Below are 6,108 nucleotides of genomic sequence, written 5' to 3'. Positions count from 1 at the left end.
TTTTTTGATGTGAGGAGACCTTTTTTTAAAGCTGAAACTCATTAAAATACCAAAAGTAACGAAACGAAATCAAAAAGATAACCCCGGCACGACAGAAATAGATCCCAGAAGTTCCTGGAAGTCGGGGTGACAGCAGCTCCAGCAGCGGCAGCAAAAAATTGCTCCCACAGAGGCAACATTTTTGTCCCAAGGAATGCCGCTTCTCGTGTGGGTCTCTATGTGCCTTCCTCCCTCTGTGTTTCTCTCTGTCCCTCTTCTGCCTCCCTCAACAGGGCATTGATTACAAGAGAGCCACTTCAGGGGCAGCGCGGCAGAATGGCAAACAAATTATTACAAGTGCAGTTGGAAAATATGTGGCGGCCACTTATCAACGTAATCAACAGCAAATACCTGGACACGCCTGAGTGCAGTCACTGGCCGTGGCGGTCCGCCTTTGTGCCGCCTGCGAACCGCTGAAGGAAACCTATTGACAGCACCCTACGCGAGGGTTTGCCACAAAGGGCGAAGAGACTGCTGTAGTACCTCTTCAAAAACCCTCAGGAATACTTCTATTATGATCGCCTCTCCCTGATATACCCTCCGACAAACAGGGTACAAGCCCAAACCCAGGCCCAGAGCAGAGCAGAGCAGATCAGACCCATGAGGCAGGCCAAAGATGACAACAGCCAAGACATAGACGAAGCCGTCGTCGCCATGTCACACACACAGAGAGAGAAGAGTCGAGACTACTGTGGGGTCTCTGGTCTTCTTTGAGACCCAAACACAAACCAAACCAGAAGTGAGTTGTTGCTTGGGCTGGGACTGCGACTGGGACTGGGACTGGGATTGCGAATTTTTGCAGTTCGAATGGGTATTGGAAAAGAGATAGCGAGAGCGGCTCCCATCTGATTCGATTCCCAACCCCAACGAATCTGATGCCTTCGCTGCTCTGTCACATGTTTTGGCTTAATGATGGCATTGATGGATGGATCACACGTAAGCGGCAGTCATTTAGTAATTTATCTCAAGCCATTTCGAATTAATAGACTCTCTGGGCCGGAGAGAGGAAGCGCGTCGTGTCGTCTTTCCTTTTGATGTCAAAGATTTTGATCAAGCATTAGAAATTATTTGCAATTTTTGTTGTCAAATTATGAAAATTTATGAGTGAGTCAAAAGAGAGCGACGACTGTGAGAGTCCGGCTAATTAAGGCAGCTGCAGACTGCAGTTTCAAGCTCGATTAAGTTCTTAATTAGCCGCAGTTTAGTTAATTGGTTGACTGCCTCTTCAACGCATATGCAGATCACGAGTCGCGATCCCATGTCGTGTGTGGAACATCACTTCTTGGGGGTGACAGTGAGTGGGTTCGCTGGCCTCTTGGGTTCAAAGTTCTTGACAGTCCGTGTACTTGAGTATCTTCAGAGCAGTACAAGATTATTGAAAAGGGATCTGTGTAATCTCCAAAGGCCTCTTCTTTTTTCTTCAAGAGCTTACAGCAACTTTAACCTTTTTTATATCGCTTCTTGATGCCTTCTGCCCCGTTTTCAATCCAAAAACCACATCTGGAGGCACTCCAATTGGCTGCATGCAAATTCCTGCCAAGCTCTTTCAATATTTAACCCAAAAAGTATTTCCACAAAAAATGTAGCCACTCTTTGTCTATGCCACAAAAAAGTGTAGCTCAACTGAGAAGCACACGAACAAAATTCGCGCGCTGACACTGACAAGTCGTGTGAAGCACACCTGCAAGAGTCAAGCACAGAGCGGGACGGACACACAAACAGACGGACAGACGGACGGACAGACGGACAGAATGGACCGCAAAACCGAAACCAGATCGCCGGGGAACATGGAGCAGGCAGCATGGGGCATGGGGCATGGGGCATGGGGCATGGGGCATGGCGTTGCATTGCATTTCGGTGCACCGAAACATGTTGCAAAATGCTGTCCGCTCAGCTGTGCGTCGCGTCGTGGCCTTAAAATGAGTGCAACACATTGGCTTCCTGCGACAGCGGGGACTCCCGCCTCACCCCTACCCTCCCCTTCACGACTCCTGAGACAGATGCTGGCATAGCGCCAAACTAACAAACTTGAGCTACACTGAAAGAGACGGCAATACCAAGAAACAAGTTTTTTAAAAAATGTATAACACTTTTATTTTTTAATAAAATTTAAAAAAAAATAAAAATAATATTGTAATGAGAAAAATAAAATATAATAATACATTTATTTTTAATCTTTGCGTTAAAAATAATATAACAAGAAATATTATTTTTTGTATGCAACAAAATAAAATTAAATAACTTTTCAATTACTATTTTTATACAAAGATAAAAATAAATAAATACAGAAAAATGATTTAGGTTCAAATATATGTTATTAATTTAATTATTATTTTTTTTATATGATAAATTAATATTTTATTTTATAATTATAATTATAAATATATTTATAATAAAAAATACGAATCCATTTATTTTTTATTTATACAATTTTTTTTTTTAATTTTTTTTCTCCATTTAATTTTATTTCAGTGCATCCAAAGGGGGTAAGTCGGGGGATTTGAGGCTGTTGAGAACATAGAAAAAAAAGAGAGAAAAACAAATGTTGCGCCGCTTGATTTTCTTGCTTGGGGCCTTTCGCTACTTGAGCACACACACGCGTAAGTGGAACGAGGGCGGCTGCCTGTGCTGCTGCTGCTGCTGCAGTTGCACATAGTCGGTGAGGAGGGGGAACAGAAGGTGGATGAGGAGGCATTGTCCTTAGCCTCACCGCAGGCAACAAAGCGGAGCGTGCACAACAGCACCGGCAACTAGAGACAACCACAGAGACAGATAGAGCAGAGCAGAGCAGAGCAGAGAGACACGTATACAGAGAGGGCGACACGGCGACTTGGACTTGATTGTAACAATGTGGCACACTCAAGATGCGCCAGGTATTTGGCTAAGGCGATAATGCGACAAGGATAACGAGGCATTCGGACCGTGGAGTGCCCCGCCGACAGGGGAGCAGCAGCAGGAGGCTTGTTATCAACCAGACTCCTGTCTTGTCCTGCTGGTGCTGCTGCTGCTGCTGGTGCTGCTGGTACTCGTCCATGTCCTCCCATTTCGTGGTGCGTAATGCGCTCATTACGTGCCGCCATCAACATCGCACCGACATGCCACACCAAGTGGCTTAGACTATACTATACCCATACCCCGTTCTCCACAGTCCAACGACCAACATCCCTCGTGTTGGCATCATTTTTGGCTTCGGGTTTGGGGCTTTGTCCAGGGTCCAAACACGGCAATGTCATGCCAATTGCATGCCTTTCCCATTGCCCATTTCCCACTACCCCCACTCCACCTCCACCTCCACCACCACTCCTCTCCCTTCAGTCAGCCGGATTCCTGGAAGCCAGGCAGCCAGGGAGTCATTCAGTCAGTGGCTAATTAGAGAACCGCCTTTTGTATTGGCTGATAAAGCAAAAATTCAGTATTGAGTGGAGACATTCGGTGGGGGTCTCAGGCTTCGGTTTGATGGCGGCTAATGGAATGCTCGTTTCATGTCTGCTAAGCTGTTGGAATTGTAAAGCATTTTGGGGGTAGTATTTTGTAGGTTTGCAAAAATATTCTATGATAAGGAAGGCTTAAAGTCCAAGGGATATTGCCTGTTGAGAGAGATGAAAGGGATCCCCGAGTCTATCCTACAACACAAAAACCACAACAGAGGCAGCGTCAGAGTGAAGTGGAGTTCCGGCTCTAGTCCTCGCCCATCAGCGGCAGCGCATCAAAATTAATGATGCAGTGAAAACCGCTAAACACGCTCGAAATGCAACAGGGACCCGGCACCCCGTTGACCCAACACTCGGCTCAATGTGAAGTATGAGGCAGGCAGGTGCTTGTCGGGGAACTCTCCTGGACACGTGTGACGATGCGTAGCGTAACAAAAGGCCTGTGGTCGGTCGGTGTGGCCCAAAGCTACCTGTTGTTGCTCCCCCCAATGGATGTCCATATGTCAAGCGACTTAACACAGCAACGAGACAAAATCAATTTCCCTGCTCAGTAAACCAAACAGCAACAACGTTTAAAACGGATTTGTCCCGCCATCAAATTAGTTACGCCAGAGAAAAAATAAAAAATATCCACAGAAGTGGAATAAAGAAAAGCCAACTGCAGCTGCAGGAAGAGACAACGAAGGCCCGAGAACGAAGCTGGAAATACTCTGCCATAGAAGATTTGATTATTTTTTAATCAAATCATCAAATTGCATACATTAATGCATTTAATTTGCCTATACATATGTATTTGTTTGTTTTTATATTTTAATTATAAAATTAAAAATTGAAGTATTCTTTTTTTTCTACTATTTCGGACTAGAACGTGCCTTTAGGGCTATTCAGAGCTCTTCCCAAATTGTGCATCTTGCATGAGAAACGGTCATACCCCTTGTTAGGGCATCAATAGTGTCAGGGCCAATGGCCAGAACAGGAAAATCAAGTGAAGAAACGACAGATTGCGTGGGGGACGACGCTTCAGATGTAGATTACAAGGCTAAAAGTGTGGCAGGGGGCGAACGGAGTGCTAGAAGAGAGCATATAAAGAGGAGAAACAGAAGAAAGGAGAGAGAGAGAGAGAGAGAGAGAGAGTGACAAGAGGAAGTGCGCTAACTCAATTGGTCTCTTGGCAAACGCCGCTTTATGGGTCACTAAGCCGACTAGTGGCCATTGCCAGACCTTGGCTTTGTCACTTTTCCCTATCCCTCGCTCTCTCCCTCTCTCTCTCTCTCTCGTCTCTTTCTCCTCCTCGAGTGCTGGTGTGTGGGAGGAAGTGGGACAACAAGTGCATTCTCTGATTGACATGCAACACGCGTTCGGCGCTCACTTTCCTGGACAGGCGGTGCGGTGCGGTACGCTACGTACGGGACATGCCACGCACCGTTGTCGCTTGGCTTAGTTTATAAAACTTGTTCCCTAGCCAAGAGAGAGAGAAATTTATCTTTCTCTCCCTCTCTCTCTTTTCTCTCTATTCTTCGAGCTATGTAATTGAAATTACGTGACACTTTGCATATGCACCGGATTTAAATTGAGTTTCCAGTTGGCCGTCAACGTGTGGGAGGAAGCGGGCCGGCAAGCAGGATAGGGAGGGAGGGGCATGTTGCATGCCTATTGTGGCACGAGTGTCTTAGTGGTCTGCATCCATCTATCCTCCTATCGTGTTTGCCATTGTCTGTGGCAGACCCCAATGTGGGCGACATCTCTCAGAACTTTGACAAGTGCATTCGAGTGCCACATCCGATGGGACGGCAGGGGAAAGCCCAAGCACGTGCTGGAATACCCATAAAGAAATAAGATAAATAAATGGAGAAAACTCCAAACTAAACCTAATTAGTTGGGAAACAGAGGGAGAAAAGTAATTGTGGCTAGGGCGTGCGGAATAAGATTCAAGGTCAATGTGAAATATCCCACAACAGCTGAAGTAAATCCGGTGATAAGATAGTGAAAATAGATAGAACCTAACAAACAGATAAAAATTAGGATTTGTTTAATAAATGGGGATCCATAAAGTAAGACTTAAAAGCAAAAAATTAAAATAAAAGCTGATAAATGTGGTGCATTATGAAGAAAAACATAGAGAATACTTATTTATACTATTTGTTTAAATAAAAACTAGAAAAATATAAATGTATGCATTAAAATACAAAAAATAACTTTCAACAAAAAAGTTTGTCAGAAGTGGGATTCGAACCCACGCCCTCAGAGAGGACCAGAACGCTCATTGCACACACACCCTTCTGCGAAGGGTAAGAGTTTGAATAGCTCTTGAGTCTGGCGCCTTAGACCGCTCGGCCATCCTGACACATGCGACGAGAGCGGCCAATGGTGTTCACTGTTCTCGTAGCGTTCTATTTATAGAACTCGGGCATTAGATAAGCAAAACATTTAAATAAATTCTATCGTATGAGTGGGTGGAGAAAGAGGAAGCACTCCCCATACCAACGTACACAAACAGAAGGTGATAAAAGCTTGATAAAAGACGGTGTCATTGGTTTGTTGTTGCTGTTGCTGTTGCTGTTGCTGTGTTGGTTGCCATGTGGTTAAGTGCTGCAGTGTTGCCATTTCATGCTTGGCTAAATCGTTGCTAAATCGTAAC

At 44.9% G+C, this 6,108-nt stretch overlaps 1 non-coding gene across 1 annotated transcript; it reads right to left on the bottom strand.

Moving 5' to 3' along the window:
- Nucleotides 1–5,682: 5,682 nt before the first annotated feature.
- Nucleotides 5,683–5,814, bottom strand: Trnal-caa. Its single transcript has 2 exons — nucleotides 5,777–5,814; nucleotides 5,683–5,727 (listed from the first exon to the last, which is right to left on the bottom strand). It is a non-coding gene; the product is annotated as a tRNA-Leu (tRNA).
- Nucleotides 5,815–6,108: the final 294 nt, after the last annotated feature.

Source organism: Drosophila guanche, unplaced genomic scaffold, assembly GCF_900245975.1.
Source record: "Drosophila guanche unplaced genomic scaffold, DGUA_6, whole genome shotgun sequence".
Lineage (NCBI taxonomy): Eukaryota > Metazoa > Arthropoda > Insecta > Diptera > Drosophilidae > Drosophila > Drosophila guanche.
Note: the sequence above shows the minus strand (reverse complement) of the source record. Positions and strands in the feature narration are given on the sequence as shown.